Here is a 21237-nt window from a genome sequence, read left to right on the forward strand (position 1 = left end):
GTTGAAAAAAATAAAGGTAAAGCTGATTTTATTACAGGGTGTGGCTTTGTTTAAAAGATACATGTTTAAGGTCAGTCAAGATTACCAAAATATTTGGCAAATGGCAAAAATAATGAGGAAAAAATATTTTATTAGATCATTTTTATTATCTTCTCCAAATTCAAACATATACAATATAATTACTGTACTTTTAAATAATTTAAGAAAGCCAAGATAATTTAATGCCTTTTTAATCTTTTAACAAAATTTTAGTGAAGTAGAGACACACCTGTGGATTTATGTTAAAGCAAAACCACAGAGACACTTCATCCTTGTGTGAAATAAAAAAACCTCATCATTCCTGTACTAGCTACATGCTAGTACAGGAGCTCAGCGTGTCTGGGCTTCCTGACCACAGACCAGAACGCAGCCTGTTGAATGTGATGGGCAGCCAATCAGAAAGCAAAGTAATGGAAACACATAGAGGAATCTAAAACACAGAAGACAAAACAACTGACCGGGAGGTGCAGAAGTTTGCTGGATGTTGGAGATTTCTTTTTGTGTCGTTTTTAGCTGTTAAAAATAGCCCTGAAACTGTTGTCATTCCTTCTTCCTTGTCGGCCATCTTTGTTTATTCTGAAGTTTGATCTCGAGAGGTTTTGTTTGTGAGTGAAATCTGTCCATGTGTGTTGCGTTGTGTTGTGTACGCTGTGTGGCTATACACTGCACACTATTAAATCTATGATTTTTATCATCATATTTTTTAATCATTATTTTAAAATCTTGCCATGTAAACCAGGCATTAGGCAAAGGAGAAAGTAAAACAATGAAAATAATCTTAGCAAAATAAACAATTTTGATTATCCTAATTGACCTATAAAAATATTCTCAAAGGAAAAACAGAAAAGGTAACATATCTTTGTAAACAATGTATTTAAATATGTTTCGAAACATATGCCTGCATTTTTGGCTGCATTAAGATGCTGTGTACATTACCATGAATTGAGTTACAAACAGGAGTAAAACAATATCACAAAATATAAAAGTTAAAGTGAGAAGGTCATGAATATGCAAATTATAGTATGACATCATGAAGTGACATTTTGTGCCTAGTTTAGCATGCGCCAGTTAAATTCCCCCGGGAAGAGTTGGCAGGACCAACAGTTATTTAGTATTCTCCAGACAGGATGCCCCTCGCTACACACACACACACACACACACACACACCCGCTCACCCCCTCACACGCACACACATCATCTTAAAAATACAAAACTCCATGGTTGTGGTCAAGTTAGGTCAGACAAAAGCAGAGATGCAGATATCCGTGTTCACACAGTAATTGGGTTTTACTACATGTCTAAGATATTAGCTTAGACCACCATTAGCTAATTCAATTTTCATAATGAAACACAGACCATGCTGACCATGCTGTCTGTTCCCTTTACTGTCGCATTTCAAACTTTAATTTTACTATTCTGTTAGAATAAGAAAGATGTTGAGCGGCAGCAACAGATGTAATTCTATCAAACTAAAAACAAGCAACAATGTGATTCCTTAAATGTTCGCCATATTCACTTAATCTGAAGTAGTGTTCTTTTTACTTTTTTCTTCATATATTTTAACTTAACCTAGGGGTGCAATAATACATAAAAATCAGTTTGGTGAACACCTGGGTTTTAAAATCACATTGTATTGAGTATTCACACATTCATTCTGTATAACTAGGGAATAAAACAGGCTGAGTTACATAAAGGGGCACTGAAGGGAAAAAAAAACCTTTTCGCCCGCACAAGTTTTTCTTTTTTCTTTTTCTTCAGTCATAGTTACCTGGATTAAATTGAAGCATTTTTTTTGTCTGAAATTTTACAATGGTTTTTTGATTGGAATAAATGGTTACAAAACTTTTCAGCAGAAAGACTTTTCTTTTTTTTCGTTTTAAGTTTGTTCAGGCTTATTCTGAGTTGAGTTAAGCAGCCCACACAGGAATCATTTATACTGTCATTTACAGCATAGAGGTTAAACAAAATAAATGCAAGTCATGTGGGCAGATAATCCTAACATCTAATCCAATAAAAGAGAAAAGGACACATAAAACAGGCTAATGACTGTATCTTTCCAGGCCATTGTTCAACCTAAATTAGACTCTATATCCTATTACCACCTAAATAGGTCCTGAAGACACGTCTCACTTCAAATCCTTTCCCTGTGCGCCTCTGAGTCGTGACAGGCACTTTAAATTGATATGCTTTGTCTGCTTGTGGTTTTGCCCTCTGAGAGACTTAAGGCAGCATCATCTGCTTACTGCCACTGACTAATTGGCTGTTTTGCAAACAGGCCGCCACGCAGGTTCATGATCAACCGTGTTGTGTTTCCTTGTGGTCCCACAGAGAGCGGCGTCCTGCAGAGTCCCGCTTTCACCAAGCAGCCAGGCAGCATCGTGTACCCTGTGGAGACGGTGGGGACCAACAGGGAGGTGGTGTTCAGCTGCGAGGCCCAGGGAAGCCCACCTCCCACGTACCGGTGAGTCTCACACCGAGGCGCCTCCGATCCTCCGTTGTCACTGGCTGGCTATCCTGACGCTCCAAATATTAACACACTGCTCACAAATGTCTCTTCCTTCACATTTGTTCATCTCCGAATAGCAATAAAAAGAAACTAATGGAAAATGAAGTAGTCATAAAACCTGCAGCAGACTCAGACAGTGTCTGAACTCCTCAGGCTGGCAGACAGATCACGTCTTTACCCATTAACTGCTGCCGCCCAACACGTTACAGCTTTTCTTTTCCCGTCAAAAACAAACCGGATGACCGGGCAAGTCTGTTTTTTTGTTTGTTTTTTTACCACTAATGCTTGCCAAGACAATAAGTTTATCTGAGAAAAAACATTTTAGAAACTCTGCTGCAAAAGAAATGCTTGTACTTTTTTCCATGTTTTGCCACATTGTAACCTCAAACATCAACACATTCAAATGTGTGGGAGCTTTTTAGGCAGACTAGACGAGGATCATTTGTAAGCACTGTGAGAATGCAGCTAACCGTTAGCTACTAATGCATTAACTGCTAATGATGCTAAAGTTAGCATTTGCTTTTCTGTTCTTTAAATAGCCTGGACTTTTTTGGAATGGATATTCTAAACTGAATAGAAAAATCTTTAAAACACAGTTTGAGATTAGCAAGTTCTTCTAATTGGAAAAGTTGTAAAAACATGTTTTTTTTATTTACTTTTTGAACATCTTAGAAAATGAAAAGCATAGAAACAAAATATCTTCAAGTCGAAGCAGTTCAGCTGAACTTTTTGACACTGATTAGATTCTTTTGAGACAGTGTGTAACTCATAAAACAAATTCCTAAACAAATTAGATTTTTAGTTTTCAATCAAAACATTCTCATTTCAGTATCTATCACTAGCTCCTTTGGCGTGGGAAACAGTGTGCTTAACAGTTTGGCTGAAAAGAAAATGCAGATTTTTATAATTGGTTAATAACCAATTTTTCAGCATTGACAAGCTGAAAAATATGCCTGTATTGTTTCAAATTACTCTAACCAAAGACATTCAGATCAGAGCTTAAGTTATTGAAAATGATTACCCATCACTTATTAAGGGTAGTAAGCCAACTTAGTCAAGGTGTTATTTGTTATTCCACAACGTCTGTGGATTAAATCATGAAGAAATCTCAAAAGTCACAAAAAGTCTTGACTTTTAGGCAGATTTTGAAGATGGTGTATGTACATGACGGTTCACATGAAGAATAGGAACATTTGCCAGAGCACACAGGGGAAAAAAACACTACATTTCTGAGAACATTAGTGATTTATGTTGCTTTGTAAATTATAGTTAAAGTCATGAAGAAACCAGCCCAGGCTTTAAGTAGCAGTTTGGCAAATTTTAAAATAGTAATTAATACAAACAAAATATATTTATCAGTTGTAAAAGTACTTAGACAAATCCTGGAACAGATTTAGTTAGTTGTGATTATCTGCAGAGTGGACAACAGTTATCACTGCAATGTATGTTGCTTGGCTTCTGGACAAACATTTCCAAACCTCTTAATATGGAAAGTCTGAGATGTTTTTTTTTTATCTCTATCTTCTCTCTTCATTTCTATATCTGTCTTTATTAATCTGTCCCTCTCCTTTTCTTTCTTTATCTCATCTTTTATCTGTTTCTGCCTCCACCTTTCAGTCCTTATCTACTCCATCTTTCTCTCCCTCTATCTTGTACATTATGTATTTACCTACCAGGCTCAGTCTTGTACAGCCAGGTGGGAGTTTTTCCCCCCAGCAGCCAAGCCAGGTCAAATTTGGCTGGATTGCTTCGTGTCCGGTGCAGGGCATGAAGCAGTCGAGCTGTTCTGTATAATTAATTATACGCCGTATGTATCAGAAGGAGAGCCACTCCTGCTGCTACTCACTCCAGAGGAGGTGCTGTTAGTAAGGACATAGTGAGGATGGATGTAACTTGAACACTCACCAATACTACATGCTGCCATCTCCCTGGGGGGTGGGGCTATGCTCATTTAAACTTATTTTACTTTCTTTCTTTTCAGCTCAGGGAAGTTGAGTTAAGTAAGATGATAATAATATTTACAGCTAAATGTGTTATTAGAGACTTCCATGTTTAAATTGGAAGGAAATGTTAGCATGCCACATTTTACAGTTGATTTGGGGAGGTGGACATTTGTTGTCATTAGGGATAAATGCGTGAGGGTTTTTAAGAACATCTTGCGGGTTAAATTTAACTGACCGAAACCTCCAGGATCCCTGAATGTCGGAGCCATTTCCCCAGTAATTAGATTAGGTTTGTATGGTTCTCATTATCATAAGCTTCCTCAATTCTTTTTGCTTTACTGTGGAGCTAATGGCTGCAAAGCAGAAAAACTGTCCATGTGCCGTAATATCATGCAGAGTATATTTTAATTATGCCCTTGGATTCAGCTTTCCATTCAGCGTGAATGAAAACGCTCTGGGCTTTGTTTCCTGATGAGGCAAACAAGACAGTCTTGGCTTGTTAGCTGCAGCTCGGAAAAAGACTTACACATCCTCTCGAATCATGCCTGACCCGATCAGGATCAGAAAAATGCATCTTGTGGATTGTGTTTGTGATGATTTGTTTTTTTTTTGACCCCCTGCTGAAAACATGTGTTGTGTGTTTGTAGCTTAGGAGCACATGTTAAGAGCCGCATGCATTCACCCAGTTCAAAGTCTTTCTTCTCTCTTTATTCCTCCCTAACGTGGACCAATAGTGGAGTGAATGCGTGCTGTGTTGTGTTTTGTTCAGGTAAAGTTCAAGTCAATCATGTTTGCTTTCAGAAATGACCAGGGTGAGATTTGAAAGGATTGGTACGTTTATTGCTTGGGACTTAGCCAGCTTACAGGTTGACCTCATCAGCCGTTTCCTTTCAGGGTGGCCTTCCTTCCAGACCTGCTGCTGCCTCCCAAACGTGTTACAACAAGCAAATGAGAGCGAAGGCACACTCAGCGTTCGTTAATCGTCCTCATTCACCAGGAAGCCGTGACAAAGCTCTACTCAAAAAAGATTAACCAGAATTTTCACACACCTGTCGTCAGTTAAAGAAAGCCTGAGTAAACATGAGAAGCAGGTTTATAATTATTTCATTAATTATGGGAAAATTGCTATCGTTTTTTTTCTATTTAATTTTTATTGGTATTACAATAAATTTGTACATGTATTATGTACATTGTTTAGTCTTTGACATTTATGGTAAAACAACAAGAAGAAGAAAAATCACAAAACAAATTAATGAAAAGGAGAAAAGGAACAAAAATATATCAAAACTCGGGGGGAGGAGATAATTATTTTCAAACAAAATCTGATTTTACTGCTTTTATATAAACAATGTGTTCAATCCAAATCAATCCAGGTTTGCTTCTCCCTAACATATGCATCATGTCCATCCAGTTCTCCTTATTTGGTGTTTCTTCCTTTGAACCATTTTCTCATTATTCTCCTTTGTGATCCTCTGGGCCAGTCCACTGGAGACCGTGACTAAGTGTTTTCCCAACTATAGAAACTTAAGTGTGGTTAACAGCATCTCCACCAGAACAGCAAAACAGTTCCCATTTATAAACCGTGGCTCACTACTGAGCTGGAGCAACTGGTACATAAGAGAAAAAGAGCAAGCAGAGAGGGAGACAGGGAATTGTAGAAGACTTTATAAAAGAAATTTAAAGTGAAGATCAGAAACAGCAGTAAAAGCGACGTGTGGTCAGTGATGAAGGTCACAGGCTTCAGTCAGGAGGAGGATCAGATCAATGGAGGTCTGGACATTGAAGACAATTTAATGCCTTAAGAATCTGCTGGACTAAAGACCTCATAATATGTGAGCTTGTATGTCTGACTAGGTGATCAGCAGCAGAGGAACCCCACAGAGGATTGTCATCTCACAATTCATTTTCACTCTGTACACCTCTGACTACTAGAAAATTCAGACTTCCTGTCATCTGCAGAAATACTCAGATAACTGCAGATACGGCAGCACACCTGCTTGCACACGTCGCTCCACTTCTACTTGAAGTAGCTCATATAAGGCCGCTGCCATCCGGCCTCTCGCTGCCAGCGGGATCCAGTCATGGATGGAATTTCAACCACATCACTGCGTTCTGCTGGATTACACAAAATGACTGGCCAGATCTGTCCACCATCAAGCTCCTTTACTCTCATCATATTTAGTTGTTGGTGTGATTAAACGTCATAAGTACACACAGTATGTGGAGAAAAACCAGTGGAGAATTAAACCTGGATAGAACATGTTGTTGAAGAAGTCTCCTCACATTAATCAGATTTACAAGCCAGCTCATTTGTTTTTCATTAGAGAAGTTTTGAGAGATATTAAGCATCTAAATAAAATTTAAAAAATGGAAAAATTTAATTTTTAAAATCAAACACTTGAAGAATGTGTAAATAAAATCTTAGTAGAATCACAAAAATCTGTTCTTTGAATTTCACATAAAGGGAGTGGACCGCTAGAAAAGCAGGAAGTGGACTATAGTGCAGGGAATTCTGGGTAATTACAACCAAAGAAGGAGTGAAAGTCTAGCACTGGTCGGAGAAATGGCTCATGGTTTTTTATTATACAGCTGCTGAAATCTGACAGCACTCCATTTTTATTTATATTTTGTGAAGAAGGAAGTTATGTTCAAAGTCTTCTTCAAAGGTTTTTGTGTCATTTCCTTCAGTGGTTAACTGAATCTGGCTGAACTGGATTTATTTAGTGAAAACAGGTTTTTATTTATTTATTTGTAGTTAATCTTGAAAATCGTGTATCATTTGCCTTCCATTTCACAATTGTGTGCTACTTTGTGTTGGTCAATGATCCAGTGCCAACAAAATAAATACATTTTTGTAGTTAATGAAGTCAGATCAAACCCCAGGAGAATCTCTTTCTGCCATTCCGCCCAGTTATTTGTGCCTGTGTGTCACCATGGCTACGAGCATTCAAACTACAACTTGACTGTCTGTCTGAGGACAGATGTAGTTCACCACACTGTACCACTGATTCATAAACCACAGCGCGTCTGTCAGTAAGACCAGCCATGTCCTGATCTGCTGTACTTCCTGTGCTTCCAAATCCACAAAGTGTTTGCTATTGTATTGTAATTTTAACATAATTCTTTTCATTTCTGCCTTTCCATCTCTCTACTTTTTTATGGGTGTAATTCATTTTGATTAGATGGATGCGGTGTTAGCAATTTCTTCTGCTGCAGTGGAGACCTGAGAGAACCACAAACTAATCCTCGCTGCTTGACGTCCTCATTTCGCCTCGTTTTGCAAAAAAAATCTGCCGTAAGCAGATTAACGCCTCAAACTCAGGGTGTAAGCTTTCTGTTTGTAATGATTTTTGTCAGATGATGGATTCAAAGACCTTTGCAGGAAAAAAAAACTGAGTAGTAGTGAAGCAAATTATTCTACAAGAAACACTAACACAGCTCTAAACCAGGGCAGATGGCTCAGAGCATCTCGCATTCAAGGTGGAGAGTCAGTGGGATTTTTTTTGTTGTGCTTAAATTTTTCTTAATAGACTCTCATTTCAGTTTAGGTTTGCTGTGTTTCTCAATAGTGTAAACACCTGTTACTGTGACAGGTGTGTTGTGTTTGACATCATGGTAAATCCTTGAACCCTTTATTGTTGAATTTATCACATACAATTCAAATGAAAAACATAAATGTGTAAGAAAAAGTGATAAAGTAAAAAAATAAAAAAGTTGCAATATCCTTGTTGAATTAGTGCAATTTATTCAATTCAGTTTATTTACAGTACGCCAATTCACAAAACGTCAACACAAGTCATTTCACAAAAAAATAGTTATTTCAATCCAATCATGCATAAGTTCCAGTTGATCCCAGGTACCAAACAATGCAGGCAAGTTCAGTTTATTATTCAAACTGATTAGAAAAAGTTTCTATCTTAGGAAATCCAGCAGCTTGCACCGAGCAAAAGCAAAATTGGAGAGTAGCAGGAGAATGTAGCAGAGCAAGGAGAAGTCGTCGGTTTGGTCCTGGTTTGCACCTGGCAGCCAGACTGAAACAACGTAGTAAATAAATGGATTTGGATGTGGTGAATATTAGTGATTTACAGATTAAGTACATACTGTTGTACAGCAGAAAATTTGAATAACACTTTATGTGTCAAATTGGGCATTTTGGAAACCTTGCCTAAACTCTGTATTATATGTCATAACCTCTCTATTGTTCTTCTGTTTCATTTAATGGGGATACATTTATGCAGAGATAATGCTAACATATTATGCTACAATTTGAAAAACCTTTGGAGTTCCTGTACAATCATTCTCAGAGGAAAAGAGTTTTGTAAAAACCAACTTTGTCTCATTTCTACTGTGCACTAGCTTTGTTAACCTTTTCCCAGTAATGCATAGACTGATATTTCCCAATACTTGCAAATCTTTCAAGTCTTCCCTTTACTAGGACATGAAATGTTTTCAGATAGACTTTGTGGTTGCAGAAATATACACATTTTATCATGGGAATGCAATCTTTCAAACAGAGAAATAAATCTAGGCTTAATCATCAAATGTAATCCTATCACAATAAAAGCTGTGCCATGGGGCCTTAATTTAGTGTTAGAACTAGTCATTAGCAGTAACCTCAATAGTTGTATCTTATTAGACGAGATACAAAGCACTGCACTGACATTTTCTCTTCATACCAAGTAAACAAAATACAGCCAGATTAACATTTGGGCTTTGGTGACAGCTGTTTCTGAGCAGCCAATCAGGTGCAAGACATAAAATACTCTTTCATACAACAGGGTTTCGAGCTAAAATCCATCTCCTTTAACTCTCATAATACAGTGGACACCTGCCTGTTGGTGGCTTGGTGTTGGCAGATTCATTTTTTTTATGGATCAAAACTGCTTAATTTTTTACTGAGCATATCTTAAATATTCACAGAAATTGCAGCTTGGAGAGCTGTAACATCCAGGCTCAATACTTCATGGCGTTTGGCTGGCGTTTGCAAGACAGTCAGTCCAGGAGCTCCATTCATTTTTATTGGTACTAATTGTGTTTAAACCCAAGAGTAGAAATAAGGTAGACTGTAGATGTCTACCTGCAGAAGTGCCAAGATGATTTCCACTGTGCATATTGATGAATATTCAGATATATTTGGTGTTTGAATGACTAAAATAGACATTTATGGGTGTTCTTAGGAGGGGTCTCAAGTATTGTCGTACTTTTGCTTTTTACAGGCAGCTGTGGTCCTTAACCCCCAAGACTACCAGGGATCACGGTAGTCAGGTATTCTTAGTCCACCAGGCAGAGTCACGTCACATCACCCAGTCAGTGTTTCATTAGACAATCTCCTCTTTGACAAGAAAAATCCTGTGTCCTGTCTCAGTATCGCAAGATCTTACACCAGGAGATCTTTGATTCAGTATTAGCATTCAGTCCGGTTGTGAAACTGATTAACCTGAAATAAAGTTCAGGATCTTTCTCAAGTTTGCTCAGAAGGCCATGGGCAAGAGCTGTCCTCAAACCCTTGAGATCTGGGGGAACTTTTGGTCCAAATGTGCAAATTGTGCAAGTCAGGTTGACCTAAAAACCTTGAGATTCTGACAGATTAATACTTAAAAAATAATAAATTCTCAAAATTTCCCACCAAAAGTCCTTCAAAAAGTTAGCAATTTAGCAACACATTTATTTGTTATTTTTTTAACCTACACAGTATTTATGGGATGTTAAATGTAAAAATGTTGTTTTGAAAGCCCTTCATTTTGTACCGGGTACATGGAGTTTTAGTATTTACTGTGGATGTAACTACTGGGACAACGCATCAAAGTATCTAAAGAACCAGGACCGAACAGACCGGGCAGCAGTCGAAGCCAGATGGTGTGGTATTTTGCCACAGTTGTACACAGCCTGTTGTTGCATGATTGTATAAAGCATGTGCCTAACAAATGGGACTGCAGTCCTGGCCCGGCTTGCCGTTATAAATCACTGTAAACAGAATTATTAAATTTCTCTCTTCAACATGTGTTTGATGTGTTCCTCTGCTTGGCTTCCCATGGAAGACACACAGCTGACTGCGTCTGGCGGTTCAAAGATCCGCCCCATGCTGCGCCGCGCGCTAACTCGTTCTGGAGTGGAAATGTCCTCGAGTTTCACAGAAAGTCTGAACATCGCTGAATAATGAATGCTATGGAAGTGAGAAGACTTGTTATTGGGGCTCTGCAATTTTGCTACAAAGGGGACAATAGCAGCTTTTTTGTGGGTAGTTATATTTAACCATGGCCGACACGGACGCACGCTACATGGAGCGTTTGGGGATTGACAACGCCCTCTCTCCCCCCACTGAGTTAATTCTCATTAATTGGAGAGTAGTAGGAGAATGTAGCAGAGCATTCTCTGGAGCGACTGATCCCGCTCCAGTGCGAAGCGTGATCACCTCCCGAGATAAATCAAATAATTTTCTGAGGCCTAATTGCCATAACCGTCCTCTCCAATGTTTTAGAAAGAGTCGGATAAAGCGTTGAAGTTGACGACCGGCGAAGAAAATCTCTTGCAGCATTTGGCTTTTCAAGCTGTCACCGATTAAACTGTTTATCTTCTGATACAATGCCGCCTTACTCTGAGCAATTACAGCTGTGTAAAAGGCTGCTTCCGTATTAGATGGAAATCCTTTTCAAAGAGAAAGCGAGACTCCTCTCTGTGTGTCACCTGCTCCTTCCGCTTCCCGCCCGCTTTGCCGCTGTTTTCAGGTCGCAAGGTGTTTGTTTGGCTCGGAAAATATCTTGATTTCTTTCTGTTTGCTGCAAATGAATCGCTGCTGCGGTCCTGTGGGAAAGCAGCCCTCTCTCCCGCAGGCTCTTCTCTATTGTGTGTGGTAATAAGGCTCTCGAGAGCGTGCACTTACTTATGACGGAACTGGAGAAAGGCCATAAAAGACCATTGTGCTGCACATTTTGCCTATTAAAAGAGAGACGTCTGTAGCGGCGCCGTGTGAGTGCGGCCGCGCTCCGGCCCGCAAGAATTCTGCTGTTTTTGAGACATTTGATTGCAGAGAGGCGGGCAGGCAGCACTCGTCTGACATTGTTTTTCGTGTAATCAGCTCCCGCTCGTGCTTTCTATGCCCCACTCCTGCTCTACAGGCGGCCACGGACATGGCACCAAAAATAGCTGATTTTCTGCAACCCAAGTGACAGATTAGGTCTATTATGCACTGCCTTACTAAGGTATTCATCAGGTTTGTTGGAGAACATTAGAGAACAAGACCAAAGGAACGCAGCAAACAGGTCAGTGAGAAAGTTGAGAAGTTTAAAGTAGAGGCCCACAGTCACCTTGGAGGAGCTGCAGAGATCCAGAGCTCAGGTGGGAGAATGTGTTGACAGGTCAGTCGTTAAGCCTGGACAAGAAAAACAAGAGTTTTTTTTAACTTTTTGTAGTTGAAGGCAATTGGAACAAGATCAGAGTTCATCCTACACAGGGCATTTGAAAATCTTAATGTTAGTATCAATTTCAACTTTATTTATACATCACTTTGTAAGAGACACATTGCACCAAACTATTGCACATCAAGAACAGTGAAATAATTGATATCAGTGATAATAAAAAACTATTCACAAGAACCTTACTTCCAGAGCTGCTGAGAAATCTGCATAGGGACCTCCCACAATGTCATTAGCCTTATGATGTAAGAGTGCACAATAATGAGCAGTTAATGTGCCAAAGGGCAGGTGGAGACACTTTTGCTGAACATAGTGAACTTTCCCATCCACAAGGTTTGCCATAAGCCAGGTTGAAGCGATCTTCTGTAAGAATGTGCTCTGGTGAAATAAAAGTTTTCAGCCAACATCCAAAATGCTGTTTGTGGTGGAAATTCACGTCGGCACATCAGCCTAAACCTATCGTCTGTATTGTGAGACATGATGGTGGCATCGCCATGGTAACATGGTTAGGGAGGAAAACCTGTTACAGCCAGAGGCAGAACACAAAACTTTAGACTGGTATCATGAATTTTAGAAGCCACTATACTGTCAAAGATGAACAAAGCACAGCAGTAAAATAACATTATGGTTAATATCTTTTCTGAACGGTTGTTTGAGCTTAGTGAGACAAAACCTTTATACCAGCAAGAGCCGAGAGAGTCGCAGACCTAACAGCTGCGCACAACTTCTGTTAGCTATTTACAGAGGAGCTTTAATGAAGCCCCATCAAGGTGTTTGTTCTCCCAACAACAGCAGCACAATATTTTCTCAGCTGCACCTGAAATCAAACTGAGACTTAAATGAAAGAAATCAAAGCAGAAACACTCCTCAAAGAAATACCTAGCAAAATCACCAGGATCAAACCTGAACTGCATATTTATTTTAAAAGACGATGTGAGACGATCTTTTCTCGTCTTTCATTTCATAAGCTTAAGTGTTTTCCGGAGGGATTTTATGTGATATGCGCTGCTTTTAGCTATGCATAATTATGAAATAAAGAAGTTCACTCTTCAAAACATTTCTCAAGACGTAATGCTAACTGATGATTGCTTTAACTACCTATCCCATTTGGATAGGTGGTTGATGTTTTTCAACATTTTTTACAGATAAATGAAAATTATGAGATATATTAGGTATAAAATATAGATTCCCATTTATTAATGACATTTTTCCATTCATCTTTGTTTTGGAGTAACTAAACCCACAAACACTGACCTACTTTTTCTCAAAAGCAACCCAAAGCAATTTCAAACTGTGGGCCTTTTCTTATGTTTTGTATCTACAATAATTTACACATCTAACGATTTGGTTACTTTTAATTAAATTAAAATTGTTTAGTTCATTGTTGATTAAAAAAAAGGCACCAAAAGTTTGTTTTGAGAATGTTATTTATAAAAATGTACAGTGTTTGTGGCCCCAAGTGCTTTGGCCCTCATGGCATAAAGTTTGGACACCACTGATTTTGTTGCTTGTGTAGGTGGGTGAGCAAAAAATAATATTTTTCCAGCACTTTGTGTTGATCTCTTAGACAGAGTAGTTTGCAGCATAATATGAAAAAATGTGAGAAAACTCCCAGGGTATGAATTCTTTCTCATAATACGGGTTCCAAACCAGGGAGCACCTTTTGGCCCCACTGATGCTTGTCATTGCTTGTAGCCATTTTTCAGAAATGACGGATTTCCTCCCACCTGTGTTTCTTCTTAATAACATACATCTGCATAAGAAACTGGAGAGTCCGCTGCCATTTTAAGTAAATTATACCCCTCGTTGATCACCCATAACACCAACCATAATCATGCCCACGGCTCTAGAATGCACAAGTGCGAAGGCGAGCTAGCAGGCATTTGTTTTAATTGTCGCGCCATAATGATTAAGTGGAAATTTGATGCAGTTTGACTGGGCTTTGGAAAGATGGATGGCCTGCAATGCTATCTGTTCTCCGAGTCAAGTCCTTGGCACCATAACGGTTCACTGCTGCTTACATTAACACCGAGCTGGAGGGCACGATGTCTGGGAACCCACCACCTTTTATTCCTCTCATGCAATCGAACGTACAAGTCACGGCTTTCTCATGAGTCTGGCGTTTGTCGTTGCCCCGGTCTGCTCTGAACAGTGTTTTAATGTCTTCATTTCCATGTTAATTTTTTCCAATCTTTCTGGTTCCATTTTTTTGTCTTCTTTAGGTGGAAGTTAAATGGTACAGAAGTCACTCCCAAAGCTGGATCTCACTACAGCCTTTCTGGAGGCAACCTCCGAATCAGCCGTCTGAACAAAGACCAAGACGCCGGAACGTACCAGTGCCTCGCCTCCAACTCCTTCGGGACCATCGTCAGCCGAGAGGCCAGCCTAACCTTTGCTTGTGAGTTTTTTCCTCGCCTCTGGGCAAACTTCCTTGGCTTCTGTGGCTGCAAAAAACCAAAAAAAAGCAAGATACATTGTTGCAACCGAGGATAACAACGCAAAAAAGTTCTTTAAGTCTTTCAGACACGATTAACATGCTAGGGGGAGTTTTTCCCTTGGGTGTCATTAGCACCCGCTGTGTGCTGACTGGAGTTTACACTAGTCAATGCAGCAGATCAAACACCAGGCAACAAAAAAGATGTGAAAGCATAAACCGAGTTACGGTAATTAAAAGAACTGCCACCGGTGATGCTGGCTGCCACTAAAGAGCTTTTATTTACTTTTTAACTGAATCTGTGATTTCCTGTGGCATTATGTTGCTGTACTCTGAATTTATTAGGTAGGAGGGAGGCAAAAACAGACCTCAAAGCAAGACAATCAGACTGAATGGGCGGACCTCAGAGGACAGTTAGCGGGGCAGCGGTCTCTCTGGGTGGCTGAATTAACTACTAGCCTCCAATAAGCACGTTGCCAAGGGAACAATGAGGTTCAACGGCAAAAACTGAGTTCAGATGTCTTCTGTTTCCTTTCATAGCTGTATGATGTGAGGGGACTGGCTAGCTGGAAGATAAATCGATTTTTATCAATTAATAAATTTTTTTAGTTACATTTTTGGAAAACCGTGTTTGTTTTATACCAATGCAGTCCTTGAGTTTCCATAGTTCACAGTGATGTCAGTATGCCCAATGCATACTATCTTTTTTGAAAAACGTGTTTTTCAGCTTTGTCATATTTTATCTACTGGAATAACGTCATGATTTTACCATTTATATATATATACATATATATACTGTATATATATATATATATATATATATATATATATATATATATATATATATAGGTAGAGGAGATAGATTTCTTTTTCACAGATTATCTGTCTCATAACAAACTGTCACCACAGTGACAGCTTCAACAAATATGTAAACAATTTAAAAAAAATAAAATGTACATACTGCAGCTTTAAGCCTAATACAGTGCTGAGTAGCACTTCCTCTACCCAGCGGCCAGTCGACTGGCTGATGGAAGCTTGCAGGATGCTCTCCCTGCTTTTCCTCTGCAGGCTACAACATCAGAAATCAAGCTGACGCAGGTGAGATGTTCTCTCTTTCAAAGCCATTTGTTCAATGTGTGGAAAAAGTGCAAATCTCCTGTGGGAAGCATCACACAGAAGAAGTCATCGATTCTCAAAGTGTGATGTCGCAAGTGTCTAAGGACCCATTTATACCTAATTGCAAGCCTGGAGACAGTGATTCAACTGTGAGCATTGACTCTATTGTAATCAAGTATGGAATGCCGGTAAGGCCAAAAGTCATGTGCTTGTGTTGGGTTGTGGGTCTGCCGTAGTCCATATGCAGAGCTCCCTGTACCACAGCAGCAGAAATCCTCTTATCACCCCTCACTTCTCTCTGGTCTCTGTTATGACAAACAAGTCGGTGCCACACAGACTTTGTTCATAGCTGATTGTTCCTGTTTTATTTCTCTATCGAACACAGATAGAATTGGTTTTTATACAGATCCATGTCTCTGTTGAGCTGAGTCTTAATGTAGTCATGAGTGTGTTTTCTGGGTGGGGGAGGAAACTTGTCTCCATATATAAATTTTCAGTGTACAAATTAAAGTGGAAAATTGACCATTGTGTTGATTTTTTGTGTTTATTTTTTATATTAGTCTTTAGGACAAGGGAAGCACCTCGAGTGGCTGTTTTTAATCCATAATTGTCAAATTAAATCTCAAAGAAAAATGCAGAGTGTTATTAGCCAGAAACACAGTACTGTCTGCTTTGAAATCTGATTGGTCCGCAGTAGAAAAATATTGTCGTTTGGAATATGACTAGTTTCCAAACCAATTGCAGTCTCTTGTTTTTTCAGACTCATGTTTTGTGATTTGTTGAGATGCGTTGAAGAACACCTGCAAAGGTTCAGGAGAGTTTTAGGAAACAGAAAAAATCTAACTGTCCCTGGACAGGTGTCAGACTGTCGCAGGGCAACACAGAAACAGACAGGACAAACAACCATGCACTCACAGCTAGGGAGAATTTAGAGAGACCAATTAACCTGACAGTCATGTTTTTGGACTGTGGGAGGAAGACAGAGAACCCAGAGAGAACCCACACATGCACAGGGAGAACATGCAAACTCCATGCAGAAAGACCCCGGGCCGGGAATCAAACCCAGGACCTTCTTGATGCAAGGCAACAGTTCTACCAACTGCACCACTGTGCAGCCTATGGGCTCATGTCTGGTAGATTTAAATTTCCATCAGGTGACAGAAGTTAGAAGCAGATAACTTTGACAGTTCTGAAAGTGATAAAACCCAGAACACTTTAATGCAGAATCAGCATCCTCAAACTCTTTTATGCTAATGTTTGAAGAACACGATGATGGATTGTTTGACTGATCTCAGGGATTTTAACTGACAGCCCCTAGACTCCATATTCCTGGAGCTTCAGTGAGTCAATAACTCCCACTACTGTACGATCATTACTGGTCAGGTGAATTGATGACACTGCCAGCAAATGACTGATAACTGCTCAGATTAGATTCTGAGGTTTAGCATTTGGAGACAAGGCCACCAATCTGTCTCAGGCCATTTGTTTGGCCCCCTGGAGCTGTGGAAAGTCAATCCATGACCCCATTCTGCTGGTGGATTTCCACTGTGATGGGATGACAGTTCCATCAATTGTTGGGGCTCTGACCTTACCAGTCTTCAGTCGCTGTCACAGAGCCGGGGAGGATTGTTCACCGTGTGTATGACTGGGTGTCATCTATCTTCTTTATTACTCGTGGAATAGCTTAATTAACTCCGCACCATGATTGAATGGTGAGGACCCAAGCGAGTAATTTAAAGGGCAACTGGTATTTCTGGAGTGTCATATAATTATTTATAGAAGTTTAAAGAAATCCCAGACAACAAATCTCTACACGAGACTTAAGTTACTTTTAGACAAGGACAGTTTTTAATTACCACACCTGTGTTGTGATGGCTGTCTGCTCAACGTGGAGCAACAATCATATCCACATAACTTTAGTTAGTCGTTTACTTAACATATGCCTGACAGATCCACACGTGCTTGTAAACTTGAAGAGCAGCACAGGGGTAAAATGACACTGTTTCAAGAAAACTAACTATCGAGGAGCTCTAATAGTATTTTGGTTCATAGGGTTAAACAAGGCGATTAAAGAAAAACCTGAATTCCAGAGTTTCAAAGAGGTCATTAAGTGTCAAACAGGCAGTGGTGGGCTGTCTGTACCAGCAGGGCTTTCTCTGCTAGCCCTAGAAAATTGAAAAGAAAAAGTGTAAAATGTTTTAATGACATTTAATTTTATCTACAATTTAATTTTTATTCTACAAACAAAATTGGTATTGTTGAGGTTTCACTTTAATTTCCTACTTTAAAAATTGCCTTAAACGCATCTGGCGAGCAGTTCCGCCTCAGGACCTGCTGTACTTATCCAGCTACCCCTTCTTGAAAAATGCCTTGCAGGCCTCAGTTGGCATGACTGACAGAATTATCAGCCAATCAAAACTGACATACAATGAGGGTGCGTCCCACAGCCCCAGCTGTAAGTAAAGAGCTTCCCCTACGTTCCCCGTAACTATAGTGAACTTGGTATTTATAAAATGGCAGCCGCATCCGCTTATTTTAAATAAGCAATAGCTAGAATAATCGAGAAAATTTTCTGGACTTCTTTGTTTATCATTCATTTCAAGCTCTATACCAAGTTGAGATGAGCGCATCAACATAGTGAAGAGTCAGATCAAATATTATTGTTTACTCATTGTTGTGCTTTGAGTACCGTCTGCTTAACTTCAGTATTTCTACTGCTATAGAACTGCTTCAAATCCAATGTCTGCTGTTAGACTGTTTTACCTAAAGTCGTGTATTTAGGGCTGCAGCTAAGAATTATTATAGTCATCGGTTATTCCAGCGATTATTCTGACAATTTATTGATTATTCAGATAAAAAATTGGCACATTCCACAGATTTTTCATTAAACAACTAAAGCCTTTTTTATATAGTTTTAGATTGAGATAAACAAATCAATTCCTTTTTTAAATAAGGAAATAAACATTTTATTGCCTAAAATGCAATAACATTTGGATTCCTTTAGTGAACTCTTGCAGTAAATAGGAACTTTATTTATGGTGTCATTTAGTTCAAGTATCTTGATTCAGCTCTTTTTTTGTAGGACAGAAAATGAGATCTTGTTAGCTTCATAATGCTTTGCATGCAACATGTTTCAGGAGTTCCCTGAAGTCATTTCTGTGTAGTTAGCCTGGAAAATATATTTCTAAAAATGACTCATCTTCACAGACCTGTTTATCCTTCATGATAATTTTCCCATTTATGCATGCGTTGCTGACGAAGGATATGTGACCTGAACTAAATCACCCATGTCGATGTCGTAGAAAAAAAGGGCTAAATATTTTATAGTAGAAATAGTTTAGAAACTAGAATTAATATAAAAACTAGAAAATTATCCACTTTTAAAATTTCAGGTGTAATGGTTACTGTAATTAGAATTAGACAAACTGAAATAAACCCGTCATGCTTAACAAAGAGCTAGCAGCAGTTAAATTACACTATCAAGAAAACATGCTTTATTAACAAAAACTGGCAACATAAAAAAAATATTTTTAAAAATATATCAACTTAACGGAGAAACACTTTTGAAACACAGAGTGAACTACGTTCAGTGCTGAACTGGCCTGATGGTCTGGCATGTTTTTATCATGAGAGCAGACTTATTCATGTGTGATTTTAATTCTTTCTTATTTATAGAAAAATTGCAAAATTGTGTTTGTTCGACATTAGCAGAAAATTGACATTTTTGCACACGCATGCATAAAGTTAGCTAGCGGTGCATTTATCCTGTTGAAAGCAAAAATACAATCCTAAAACACAACAATGTCATCAGCAAAGTCAGAGCATCTGGGTAGCGCAGCATTAGAAGAAGTGGCTTCATTGTCAGGTTGTTGCAACATCTGAGCAGCTTCATGATAATCCTGTGACAGTCCTGCCTATCTGTAACATTTGTCATATTGGAGAGTTATTTACCAAAGGCCACACATCTTTCAGTTCAACTTCCAGAGTTGTGCATTGGGGTGTTAGAGTCAAACGAAAAGATGAATAAAGCATCTACTGAATTCTTAAAACTACAGATGAAATGACATAATATTTTATTTCCCTTATCAGACACGTTCCAAAACCATATCCAGCTCCTCTTTGAAATTCACACCTTTAACACTCTGGCGAGGAGAGAGGTTTCAGCTCCAGCTCTACCGCTCTCTGGTAAAGATCAAAACCTTGAGCTGGTAATGAGCTCTAAGCAAAACAGGAATGTGATTTTGACATAAGACTGAGCCTCCTCACACCTCTAACGAGCTATCCGGCAACTGGAGCTGTGTGAGTGAAAGTCGGAGTCTGATAAATGATTGAATATGCATTTCTGTTGTGTTTCAAAGACTGCCAAATCTCTAATCTGATCCTAAGTAGTGAGTTGGGATTTCTGTAAAGTAATAGAACCGCTGCACACTCCATCGAAACACGATGCAAACACTAGAAGCCATCCTGGAGCAAGTCAAGCAACAGGTTAATCAGACTAAATAAAGTAATTCAATATTTTTTTCAGTGATTTTCTGATTTCTGAAACCCTTTTTTGTTAGACCTGTCAGTAATTTTAAGTTCTCCTCAAGAACTGTGATTAATAGCAATTGAAACGGTTCTACAAAAACTGGACATAAAACTCAAGTACCCCAAGGAAGGCTGGCTCTATTAAAATATGACAATAGTTTGTTATTCATTTATTTTTTATTAAATGCATACTTCAGTTTTCAAAATGGTACAGTTTCCTTATAAAATAAATTCCAAAAAGTTCAAGTGGTGAATAATGAAATCAAGTAAATGATCTTTCAAGTCTTTGTATATTTTACTGTAATGAGGCCCTGATAAACTAGTCTTGTGCAAAGAAAGTACAAAGCAGTGTAAACATTTTACATTACTTTACTTTACAGTACTTTTACATTCTGTAATATGATTTCCATTCTACAAAAACATTTATCCAACCTGATAGGAAGCCAGTCGGTTTTCTCAAGCCTACTAGTAATTTAGATTTTCCTATTAACCTTAAAGGCTTGCTTTTGGGAAAAAAAACAGAGAATTGAGATAAAAGTCACAAAACACCTTAAAACAGCAAAGCACTCAGCACCTTTCAGTTCTTTGTCCAGTAGTGCTCCAAAACAACACAGATAGTTGGACTTGGACTGTGATTACAGTAGTTTTATCAAACGATGTGCAATTACAAAAACAGAATAGTTCCAAAATGGATCATTTGGCGTGATGCTGTGCAGCAGTGGTCAGCTGCCAAAAACTGGCAGGGTGGGTTGATATTTTTCATAATTAATATTGGTTTGTCCAACATATCCACTTAGTCAATATGCAAACCCCTGAACCTTAATGCAACAGCAATAATCACTTTAGTACTCAAACTACAGCAGTGAATTAAAAGTATAGTTGTTATAAATTAAGAGTGTTCTTCTTGGTGATTCTGAATTTCTTTCTTTTCACTTTCTTTTCTTGCCACAGATGATAAAACATTTTCTGTTCCCAATTTTGACCCTTAATTTGAACAATGTGAGATGAAATGCCAGTTTATAACTTCTCCATCTGCCGTCTTGTATTCTGTCAGTGTACGAATAAAGGAAAAAATATTTGTTAAAGTTTTAAAACCTTACTTTGAACAGAAAGAAAAATAGTTTGCCACTAAACTCTGCTGATCTTACTGCAGTTCCTGTAATTTTCAGATTTCTCAAAGGAAAGGATTTTAGTGTGGAGTTTGTCCTGGTAAGAGTTTTTTGGTTTTTTTCCAGAGATGCCGTTTTCCTTCCACATGCA

General features: G+C 38.7%; 1 pseudogene; it reads left to right on the top strand.

Moving 5' to 3' along the window:
- Positions 1-1256: 1256 nt before the first annotated feature.
- The window catches only part of LOC116710438 (bactericidal permeability-increasing protein-like), a 31242-nt pseudogene continuing 11261 nt past the window's right edge, over positions 1257-21237 (top strand).

The sequence above is a fragment of the Xiphophorus hellerii genome, chromosome 20 (assembly GCF_003331165.1).
Source record: "Xiphophorus hellerii strain 12219 chromosome 20, Xiphophorus_hellerii-4.1, whole genome shotgun sequence".
NCBI lineage: Eukaryota > Metazoa > Chordata > Actinopteri > Cyprinodontiformes > Poeciliidae > Xiphophorus > Xiphophorus hellerii.